Source organism: Primulina tabacum, chromosome 8 (assembly GCF_025594145.1).
Source record: "Primulina tabacum isolate GXHZ01 chromosome 8, ASM2559414v2, whole genome shotgun sequence".
In the NCBI taxonomy this organism is placed as follows: domain Eukaryota; kingdom Viridiplantae; phylum Streptophyta; class Magnoliopsida; order Lamiales; family Gesneriaceae; genus Primulina; species Primulina tabacum.
Window position 1 is genome coordinate 21,807,717 of NC_134557.1, and position 12,243 is coordinate 21,819,959.

The 12,243-nt window shown below is 35.5% G+C and overlaps 1 pseudogene; it reads left to right on the forward strand.

Annotated features, from left to right (window-relative positions):
• The window catches only part of LOC142554638 (uncharacterized), a 29,428-nt pseudogene extending 22,192 nt beyond the window's left edge, over nt 1–7,236 (forward strand).
• The last annotated feature ends 5,007 nt before the right edge of the window (nt 7,237–12,243 follow it).

The following is a 12,243-nucleotide window of genomic DNA, read 5'->3' on the forward strand; positions in this document are numbered from 1 at the left end:
GTTTTTTGGGCACAACTTAATATCCATAATAAACATGTGGGCTTGTTGAATATCAATAATTATTATGACAGTTTGTTGACATTTCTTGATAAAGTTGTGGAACAGAATTTCATTTCAAAAAATTCACGACGGATGCTCATCTGTGCTTCGACTGCCGACCAATTAATTGATGATTTGGAAGCTTTTGTTCATAAGCCTGATCCGATGATAACAAATATCAATTGGTCGCAATCAAGCAGTAAGAAAAGAAAGTTGGATCATTGATTCAAAAATCGTGGATTGGTTTGCGTCTGTTCCAGTTTGTTATCTTCAATAAAATACCAGGTGATATTTCTTTTATTATGTACTCTTTATTAATAGTTATTTTGACATTAGGGACAATGTCATATTCTGATTGGAGGGAGAACAAACTTAAAAAAAAATAATTAAAAAAAATTTATTTTAAAATAAAAACATGTAAAATTATTTTAAAATAAAAACATGTTTATTGTTTGTATCTTAGTAATTTTTGAAAAAATATAATACATTACATGTTTGAAAGGTTTAGATTAGAAATTGTAATAATCTATCTAAGGATGTTTAAATTTTTATTTGAAAAAAAAAAAGTCAATTTTAATATTTTGATCACTATAAAAATATGATTTATAAAATCTTTTTGAATGATTAACCATTGAGATAAAATCAGTTATTAAAGTATATGGCCCAAGATATACCTGATAAGAGTGCCTAAAATTTTTAAACTCACACATATTTTGTGAGTGAGTGGAGAGGATTAAGAAAACAGCTTGCGAGCCTTTATTGATCATCAGAGAGGCTATCTATTGTTTAGATCTTGTGTTCTTATTTTGAAAAAAAAAATTGATATTTCCTGGAAAAAAAAGAAAAAAAAAGAAAGATGTTGAAGATTTATGTAATTTCTAAGTTTTATGCTGCGACCCATTTATCTCTCATAAAAATACAAATAAAAAAAGGAAAAAAAAAAGAAAGAAAGAGAGAAATACATTGTACAAATTAAATAAATATGTGGTCAAGAAACATAAACTTTGTCTGATTCCATGATGTAAAAAAAAAACCAGGAAGAAAATATATAATAAGAACAACTGGATTTTGAATCTATGGATTTCCTATCTTTTGATTAGTTTGGCTCATTTGTCTGTCTGCATTCTGTAAATCATTTTCCTGAGCATTTATCTGTATTCCAACTCCATGAGAGAAATCATTCCATAAATTGAAACACTTATTAACCTGTGAGGATATGGAGTTGAGACTCTTAGTAGGAATTTCTGAAGGCCATGTGATATGATTCTAGCCAGCCACTATGCGTTCCAAGAACCAATCCCTAGAGGACGATTGAAGATGTTGAATGCTTGCCCTTCATTCAACCAATGAAAGCTTGGAAATAAGGCTCGAGGGGTTCGGGTTGCATCACTATCAAGTAGAGGATGAATTGGAAGCTTGCGCATTAGCGTGTGGCGGGAAGAATCATCGGCGCTCGAGCGGTCGAATTCTATCGCCCGAGCGCGAACAAGCCAGAAGACTTGGCGCTTGAGCGGTAATATCCTACCGCCCGGGCGCGACTGCTGCGAGGAGAATCCTAGTTTTCTTAGTTTAATTAAATTCTAAATTAATTATTGATTTGTTATCTTTAAATATGCAATTTTCTATATTTAGGGTTTCGTTACCTATATTTAAGCTAGAATACCATGTAAACAATTTAACTTTTGTTCATTATTGATTTGATATCAAATTGTGAGATTTTCTCTCAAATACACTTCGGTGTTTCAAAATCGAACTTTCAATGGTGGATTCTTTTGTCGTTCGTCTATCGATTTTCATGAGGGTTGCCAAGGACGGGTTCTTTGGAGGTTCTCTTGAACGCTATTGTTTCTATCGTTGATTAATTGTTGCTAGACCGCGTGATCTAGAGGCGATTATCACACCTATCAATTACTTGTTTCAAAGATTGGGACAAATCAAAGATCTCGTGGGCGGGATCGTATCAAGTGGTATCAGAGCTTTTGGTTTTTGATTCAAGTAAGCGTATCCGTTCAATTCTTCGTAGGATTTTCAATACCGATTTTCGTGTAGCGATTTCTACGTATTTGTTGAATCTACCAAAAAAAAAATCGCGAATTACTGTTCATCTTCCGGAATTACTGTTCATGGTACTGTTCTTCCGCCGATTTACTATTCATAGAATCGGATTTACTATTCATCGCATCAGAATTACTGTTCACGGCTGAAGTTACTGTTCATGTGCGAATACTGTTCATCGGCTGACGTTACTGTTCATCGCGATTCTACTGTAGCGTACTATTCACCCGAAAAAAAAAAGGTTGCAATATGCTTGATAGTCAATTTCAGTCATTGTTGGTAGAATTTGGGAAAAAAATGGAGGAAGAATTTAGACATTTGCGTGAAAGGTATGGGCGAGTGGAAGGATGAGTAAAGAGGAGAGAAGCACGGCGACACCAGGGAGGAGTTCAAAACGTGGATATCAAGGTACATCGCAATTCTCACATATTTGTATTTCTGATATTCGATGTTTGTGGTGTCTAGAGGTAGGACATGATTTTCATCATTGTCCAAATGAGATGTGAAGGTAGTGGATTCAACTTTCAACTTTGACGCCAAACCTGTGGATGATTCGAATGTTGAGGTTGATACTCCAATTGTGTCTCATGCGAGTATTGAGTGTTGTGCTGTGGAGGGTGAGTTGTTAGATGATGTGCAAGTTGTTTCTTTTGCTCAACTATCTACGAATATTATATGTATTGATGAATCAATTTGTTATAACTTGAGAGAAAAAGAAAATGGGATGGCCGAAAAAGAGAGTGACAAAAAAGACAAGATGGCCATCGATGAAAAAATAGAGTTGTGTGAAAAAGAGGCCCAACAAACAAAAAAAGAAATTATATGTATGGCCCAAAAGAGTGAGGATGAGCGATTCTTTATTTTGAATAAACCACTTCATGTACATCTGTGCAAGGTTGGTTTATTTTATTTTAATGAAATAGCCATTTCGATCCTGAGCATTCTTAAACTCTACTTGCAGGATTGTGGAAAAGACATGAAATGTATTGATCTTCCTAGCTATCAAGAAAGACAAGATTTGAGGACAAATCTTTTTGAAAAAAGGTTGTATGATATGAATCTAGCCAACCACTATGCGTTCCAAGAACCAATCCCGAGAGGACGATTGAAGATGTTGAATGTTGCTCTCCATTCAACCAATGAAAGCTTGGAAATAAGGCTCGAGGGGTTCGGGTTGCATCACTATCAAGTAGAGGATGAATTGAAAGCTTGCGCATTAGCGTATGGCGGGAAGAACCATCAGCGCTCGAGCGGTCGAATTCTACCGCCCAAGCGCGAACAAGCCAGAAGACGCCACGCTCGAGCGGTAATATCCTACCGCCCGGGCGCGACTGCTGCGAGGAGAATCCTAGTTCCCCTAGTTTAATTAAATTCTAAATTAATTATTGATTTGTTATCTTTAAATATGCAATTTTCTATATTTAGGGTTTCGTTACCTATATTTAAGCTAGAATACTATGTAAATAATTCAACTTTTGTTCACTATTGATTTGATATCAAATTGTGAGATTTTCTCTCAAATACACTTCGTTGTTTCAAAATCGAACTTTCAAAGGTGGATTCTTTTGTCGTTCGTCTTGCCAAGGACGAGTTCTTTGGAGGTTCTCTTGAACGTGATTGTTTCTATCGTTGATTAATTGTTGCTAGACCGCGTGATCTAGAGGCGATTATCACACCTATCAATTACTTGTTTCAAAGATCGGGACAAATCAAAGATCTCGTGGGCGGGATCGTATCACCATGTACATTTAACTACCTTAGAATAAGCTTTGAATTGACCAGTTCATATTATTTCATAAATTATAATTATAATGATCTTGATATTACTTTGACAGTTTTTAAATTTAATTTAAACACTTGGATACTTCTGATTACATTTTTATTTAAATAATCAATATGTTTTGTGTTGATATTAACGTTTAAATTGCTAGGGACTAGCCATAAGCTGGTTGGGGAGTGTGATAAAGATAAAAAATTCTATATTAATTAAATGTTTTATAATATAAATATATAGTTTTTGTTTTATTAAATGTTTAAATATTATATGTTTTATAATAAATTGTATAAAATATAAGTTGTTGTGTAATTATAAGTTTTTACTAATTTTTACAGGTTCGATAAAACAAAAATAAACTTGGCGTTGCAAATGGGATTAAGATGATTCTTGGACTTGTAGAAAGTTGATGTTAATATCTACAATATTGGTGGCAAACATGAGATAAAAATCTTCTCACAAGTGGGATCAAATTAAGCAACAATTAAAATTACCAAAGAAGTGACAGTTTTACCATGCTCTAGTATTTTGACCACATCTCTCAAATTACTTGGTCAAATGGTTAAAAAAAATACCACAATTCAAACAACTCAGATATCTACATGTTTTATTTTATGTGGAGAAGAAAATTCAGATGGGAAGATTTTCAAAAGTGATGTGTATTAAAATATTAATTTCTTAATTGGAATACCAATGAAGACTTATGTGTAAAAAAATAATATTTTATTTGTGGTTGTCTCCCCAAATTTGGCTATAAATATGGGTGCATTGTAATGTATTGAGATATCCCTCATTTTGTGAACAAATCTTTGAGTTCATAATATTTCTGTCTTTAGTTTTTCCTTTATTTCTTCATTTAAATATAATTAGCATGTTAAATTCATATTCAAAGTTTTACACTTTGAAAAATGAGTAGCTAACTTTCCAAAGTTGAGATGAAAAGGTGAAACTATTGGCATAATTATAAGGTTATTAAAAGGTAAGAATCTATGTTTTATATTATTTAATCATTATTTATTGTTTATGTTATATTTATTTCTGTACGTATTATTATACCCTACTTATAAGTGGGAGTTTTGATTTATTGTTGCTATATGTTACACTAAATTCTTGGAACCATTTAAATGTTAGTTTGATGTTACCAACCATTTAAAGTGGATGCCTTGATTTATTATATATGAATATATCATAATATTAATTTCTTGGTACCATTTAAATGTTTGTTTGGTTTTACCAACCATTTAAAGTGGATGCCTTGATTTATTATATGATTATATCATAATATTAATTTCTTGGAACCATTTAAATGTTAGTTTGGTTTTACCAACCATTTAAAGTGGATGCCTTGATTTATTAAATATTAATATCATAATATTAATTTATTGGTACCATTTAAATGTTTGTTTGGTTTTACCAACCATTTAAAGTGGGAACCTTGATTTAGTGTTTACAAATATATATATAGCACAATAAATACTTGACAACATTTACAAGTTTTGGTATATATTATATATTTATAAGATAATAATATATAACATAATAAAAATATGATTATTTAATATATATTGGAACCATTTTATTAAGTGGATTTCAATAATGTTCATTAATGTTAACTTTATTAAAATATCAAGAGTGGATCCTTTAATCTCAACTACTTAAATTAAAATTTGAACAATTAAAAATTACCAATTAAAGATTCAAACCATTAAAAGGAAAAAAAAACAAAAAGAAAAAGACATTGTAGTGGACTTGTAATTACCTTAGCTTCCCTGTGGATACGATATTCGGACTCATCGAATTATACTACTTGTTGACAACCTGCTCTTGGGAGTGCAACAATCAAAGTCGCAACATATAACTTTAGCGAGACTTATGTAAGAACATCGTTTGTATTTACCTATTAAACTTAGATTTTATTAGGAATAATTGAATCGAAGTTTGATTGATACAATTTATTCGTCACTTGGGAAAGGAGGAATAAAATAATTAAGTGTTCTTGGCCATTAAATAATTGGAATTCAGGAATATAAATTTAACTGGGAATAATTTTCGTGAAAACTTGGTGAAATCATTTCTCTAGATATTTTCTCTAATTGTTATTCTTCAATTCGGTGATTAGATTAATCCTTTGTTTTTAATTAATTCGTTCAAACAAACCAATCTGGTTATTTATTTGTCTAGATAAAGTCTTGACTATTTTAATTACAAGCATTGATATATATTTTTTTTATACACACTCCTCGTGGGATCGACACTTGCACTCAAAAGTACATTTTACTATAACTTGACATTGTGCGCTTGCGAGCATTTAAGAAAACACGCAACAAGTTTTTGGCGCCGTTGCTGGGGAGTGTCAAATTTGAATTTATATCAGTATTGTTTCCAATTAGTCTAGATTTTAATTTAGAGCTTTTATTTTTATTTCATTTTACATTGATTGAGTTTTTCATTTTTTCCTGCTTGACATTGTATGCTAAGATCACAAAACTCAGACTTGCTGATTTTTGACCCGGAGATCGAAAGAACTGCGAGAAAATTAAGAAAAGCAAGAAGGGAAGAGATTCGAGCAATGGCTGAATACAGAGAAAATGACAGACACATCCCGCCTGAGGCTATACCAGTTAGAGATCACTTCCGACCAGTGATCAATCATCATTATTCTGGCATTGCCCGAGGGACCATCAACGCAAATAATTTCGAGCTGAAGCCTGCTCTGATCAACATGGTTCAACAGAACCAGTTTGGGGGAGCCGCTACTGCAGATCCTCATCTACATCTCAGAACATTCTTGGAGATAACGGACACGGTAAAAATAAATGGTGTTTCTCATGATATTATTCGACTGCGCTTGTTTCCTTTTTCTCTTATGGACCAAGCTAGAGGATGGCTCCAAGCGCTTCCCTTGGGAAGTATCACTACATGGCTGGAGCTAGCGACGAAATTTCTGGCGAAATACTTTCCCCCTACAAAGTCTGCAGAGTTGAAGATTGAGATAAGTACTTTTAGGCAGACTGATTTTGAGCAGTTGTACGAAGCTTGGGAAAGATATAAAAAGTTATTGAGGAAGTGCCCAAATAATGGCTTTGAAGACTGGGTACATATTGAATTATTTTACAACAGGTCTAAATGGGCAAACAAGAGGAACAGTGGATGCAGCAGCTGGTGGCACAATCTTTGCCAAATCTCCTAAGCAAGCCTATGACTTGCTTGAGCAGATGACTATAAATAGCTACCAGCGGCCGACTGAGAGATCTGGAGTGAAGAAGGCAGTTGGAGTTTATGCTGTGGATCCGATTACATCACTCACAGCCCAAGTGTTTGCACTAACCACACAACTAGCATCTATGAACAAAGTGAGCACAGTATAGACTGAGGGTCCATCGATTTGTGCTGAAGAACAATCTCTTCCTGAAGAAGCTCAGTATATCAACAACAAAAATTTTGGAGGATTCGGCGGATATCGAGGTAACCCTCCCCCTAATACTTATCATCCTGGGTTGAGAAACCATGAAAATTTTTCTTATGCAAACAATAAGAATGTTTTGAATCCTCCACCGGGGTTCAATACATCAAATGGGGAAGGGAAGCCATCATTTGAAGATTTAGTTGGGACATTCGTTTCTGAATCTGGTAAGAGGATGGCTAGGGCTGAGTCTAGGCTTGACAACCTAGAGACCCACATGGCAAGTATTGGTGCTACTTTGAAAATCCTTGAATCGCAAGTGGGTCAGATAAAAAAACAACTCACGTCTCAACCGTCAGGCGCAGTACAAAAGACTGCAGACCCAAATCTGAGGGAATTGAATGCTATCTTTATACATCATGAAGAGATTGGGATGATAGAAGGAGAAGAGAAAAAAATTGATCGCACAACCAGCCGGGAAGATAAGCCGACTCCAAGCAAAGGAAACCGGTGTAAGAAAGGTATGAGTTATGATTTTGATCAATGTATTGATCTTTCTTTGATCCTCTATCCCAAAAGATTTTTACAATTACAAGCTGAATTTCACAAGAAAAAAGGTCTTGAAGATCTCAAGACCCTACACTCTAATATTCAGTCTACAGAGCAGGAAGAGGTGGCATTTACTGGAGGAGATGATAAGGGGAGGCAAGTAAATCTTCCTCAGAAGCTACAAGACCCCGGAGAAATTGTAGTACCATGTGAAATAAGGGGTAAATTTGGGGAAAAAGCTATCTGTGATTCAGGAGCGAGCGTGAATATAATGCCAAGTTCTCTTTACGAGAAACTTGGATTGAGCAGGATAAAGCCCACATGACTAAGCTTGCAGATGGCAGATAAATCGGTCAGGACACCGCTGGGTATTGTGGAGGAAAACTGACCATGGAGGTTGATGGTCAAAACGTAGACCTCAAGGCTTCCAAGATATCATATGACCCACCATGAACAGGATTGGTATAGTCGGACTGACGACGTTAAACCAAGCGCTGTTTGGGAGGCAACCCACAATTTTTATTTTTTAGCATTCATTTTGTTTTTATAATTTTATTTTATTTTACTCCCTTAATTGTTAATTTTACCCACCACCAGATCTATCACCGCCGTAGCCCATGGACGAGAATGATGAAGATGCTGCGGACGATAACTCGAGCGCCCGAGTTCTGACACTCGTGCGCGAGGTGTATGTTGTCGCATTCTTTTTATTTCTATACATTGAGGACAATGCATACTTTAAGTTTGGGAGGGTGAAATTGCTTGCTTGCTTGTTAGAATTTTTTTTTATTGCTCAGTAGTTAAATTGATTTTTTTCTTTCTTTAGTTTTTATATATTGCATGCTAGATTTGTTAGAAAAAGTCATGGATAAGTAAAATGTGTGATCAATGATGAAAATTGAATTGCGATCCTGAGTTATATATGTGTCCATGATAACTTAGGTGTCACAATTATTTTGCACTGTCATGTTTGTTGATACTATCGTTGCTTAGAGACAAGTTGCATGCCTGTGATGCTAAATAGATGAGGGAGATCTGATTCTTGGTAATTCTTGCATGACATTGATTGACACTTTTGCAAACATAGAAATGATCTAGGCAATTTTTTTCACAATATCTTTAGGCCTTTGTTCTTTGTTTACTATCAATTGTAGCCCTTTGAGCTTCGAATTAATTGAGATGCTTAGAATTTCTTTTGTACCTACCTCGTATATCATTTTTGGTTGAAAAATGCATGTGATTAGTTTGTATGAGTTGACTAATGGATTGACGAAAATCTAGAGCTTGCATGAACACTTTTCGAGGCGAAATACGGATAATATGTGATATAGGAATGATTTAGGCGATCTTTGGAGCCGTTTTGAGCCTTCGAGCCGACCAAATGCACATGAAATATCCCAGTGTCCCATTTTGAGCCTACTAAAAATCAAGTGGTATATGTCAATGACATACAATTAGCCCCCACTTGTATCTATTCTACATCCCACAACGACTACCTAATGAAGCTTATACACTTATTGTCCTACCTAATTTTGAGAGAAATAAGTTCATGGGTGTTGTAATGATTCAAATACTCCTTGAAAAGAAAAAGCAAAATTAAATGTGCAAAAAGGAGTTGGCAAAAAAAAAAAAGGAAAGAATCAAAGAAATGAATCAAACAAAAGTGGTGAAAAAGGAAAAATTGGAAAACTGGAGGATATGATTGAGAAGAAAACAATAAAGCGATGATGAATGAAATGAGAGTGAAAATGATGAAGATTTGATTATTTTGATTCCCATACCTTTTATTGTAGCCATGAGCCATGGCCTAACGTTACAAGCCTACAAGACCTATTAACCTTGTCACATTTATCCAATATACTAGTGGAGAAAAGTTGTTCAAGTCAAGCCTATGGATACCTGAAAAACATTGTCAACACGTATAAACTCTAATCACTTGCTTGCAAGCATCTCATTGTGTGATTTCATCTTTGGCATACTTGTGTTGACTATCTTTTGAGCCAAATAATCACCGATAAAGTCCTATGTGATATGTGAATGCAAATTTATATGTTGATGAAGTGTGAGTTGAACTGAACTGAATATTTCCTGATTCTGTAAGGCGAATGGGTATTACAACTCTATTTGAGCATTCGATTGGGTAAACGAACTTTGACATACCACACACACACGTGACTCTTGAAAAATCGTGAATTACATGAATTTAGATAAGTCGGAGGTCAACATCACTTTTCGCATATCCATGACTATAGTAGTTTGCGTAATTTATTCCTTAATTATTAGCTTTTATTCTATTTTGCTCGGGACTAGCAAAAGTTCAAGTTTGGGGGGTTTGATAAGTGCAATATTCGCACTTAATTTATTTTAAATTCCATTTTGAATTATGCTTGTTTCGAACAGAATTATGCGTTTTTGGTTTGTTTTGATTGTCTTTTCAGGAATGGAGAAAAAGCGGACACGAAGCCAAGTGAGCCAAGAAAATAAGTGCACAACCAACACACTATCGGACAGAACCTCGCGCGCAGCTGCACGAGATCACGCGCAGCCGCGCGCACATACATGAAAGAATCGGCCAGAGACTTGCGCGCGGCCGCGCCACATCACGCGCAGGCGCGCGCGCTCCAATACAGGCGAATGACAAGAAACTTACGCGCGGCCGCCCGACTTCATGCGCGACCGCGCGCACACATGCACAAGCCAGCGAGTAGAAGCAGCCGCGCAGCCGTGCCAGAACTTGCGCAACCGTGCGCGATGAGTTCCAAGAAACTATAAAATCGCGATTCTTAGGTCACGGAAGGGGATTCAGCCGATATTTGGAGAAAGTCACGAGAACAGCCGTCCTTGGAGACGAAAAGGCACGAAAAATCACAGCGTACACACGAGACGAAGATTCACAGTGCGAAGAACATTCACAAATACGAAGAACAACGGATCTGGGGACGGAGACGACACCTCGGATTTGTTCTCTTTCCTTCGCTTTTACATTTTCGTTGTCTAAAATGTTGAACATGTCTTGTCTTCGCTTGGATTTCGTGATGAGCTAATTTTCCATTCTAGAGAATGATGTAACTTTGTGGACACGATGATTTGACGTGGTTATTTTATATGATTGAATTCAATTTCATATTTAATTGTGTTTCTCTGTGTTTATTTCACTGCAATTTATTGGCCATAAATTGTTTGTTGTTTGATTAATTCTATAACTCGGGAGAGGGACTAGGATTGTAGATCATTAGAAACACATCGTTGAATGTTTATATCGTTCGGAAGGCGTATAACTTTAGCGAGGCTTAGGTAAGAACATCGTTTGTTTTTATCAATTAAACTTAGATTTTATTAGGAATAATTGAATCGAAGTTTGATTGATACAATTTATTCGTCACTTAGGAAAGGGGGAATAAAATAATTAAGTGTTCTTGGCCATTAAATAATTGAAATTCAGGAGTATAAATTTAACTTGGGAATAATTGTCGTGGAAACTTGGTGAAATAATTTCTCTAGATATTTTCTCTAATTGTTATTCTTCAATTCGGTGATTAGATTAATCCTTTGTTTTTAATTAATTCGTTCAAACAAACCAATCTGGTTATTGATTTGTCTAGATAAAGTCTTGACTATTTTAATTACAAGCATTGATATATATTTTTTTATTCACACTCCTCGTGGGATCGACACCTGCACTCAAAAGTACATTTTACTATAACTTGACATCGTGCGCTTGCGAGCATTTAAGAAAACACGCAACAATAATAGTGGAGATAAATCTAAGTCTAAAGACTGGGGTAGAGGAGGAGACGTGGAGAGTCAAAATGAGAATTGGGGTAGGAATGGAAGAAGTAGAGGATTTGAGAGAGGAAGAAGAGAAGCTGTACGGGGTAGATATGATGGGAATATGGAGGATGGTAACATGGGTAGTATTAAGATGAAATTCCTTCTTTCCATGGAAAATCTGACCTTAAGGCATATTTAGAATGGGAAAAGAGGGTAGAGTTTGTGTTTGAATGTCACCACTACTCCGAACAAAAGAAGTTGAGGTTGGCGGTGGTTGAAATCCTTGACTATGCTCTTATTTGGTGGGATCAACTAGTGACCACTAGGAGGAGGTATAATGAGAGACCCATTGAAACTTGGGATGAGATGAAGAGGGTCATGAGGAAGAGGTTTGTGCCCAATCAATACTATAGGGAGATGTTTAAGAGGCTACAAACTTTGAGGCAAGGAGTCAAGAGTGTTGAGGACTACTATAAAGAGATGGAAGTACTCATGATTAGAGAAAATATCGAGGAGGATAGTGAGGCGACAATGGCACGTTTTATTTGTGGTTTGAACATGGAGATTCAAGATCAAGTGAAGCTTAGGCACTACTTGGATCTAGACGAGATGGTGCAAATGGCCATAAAAGTGGAGCAACAACTCAAGAGGT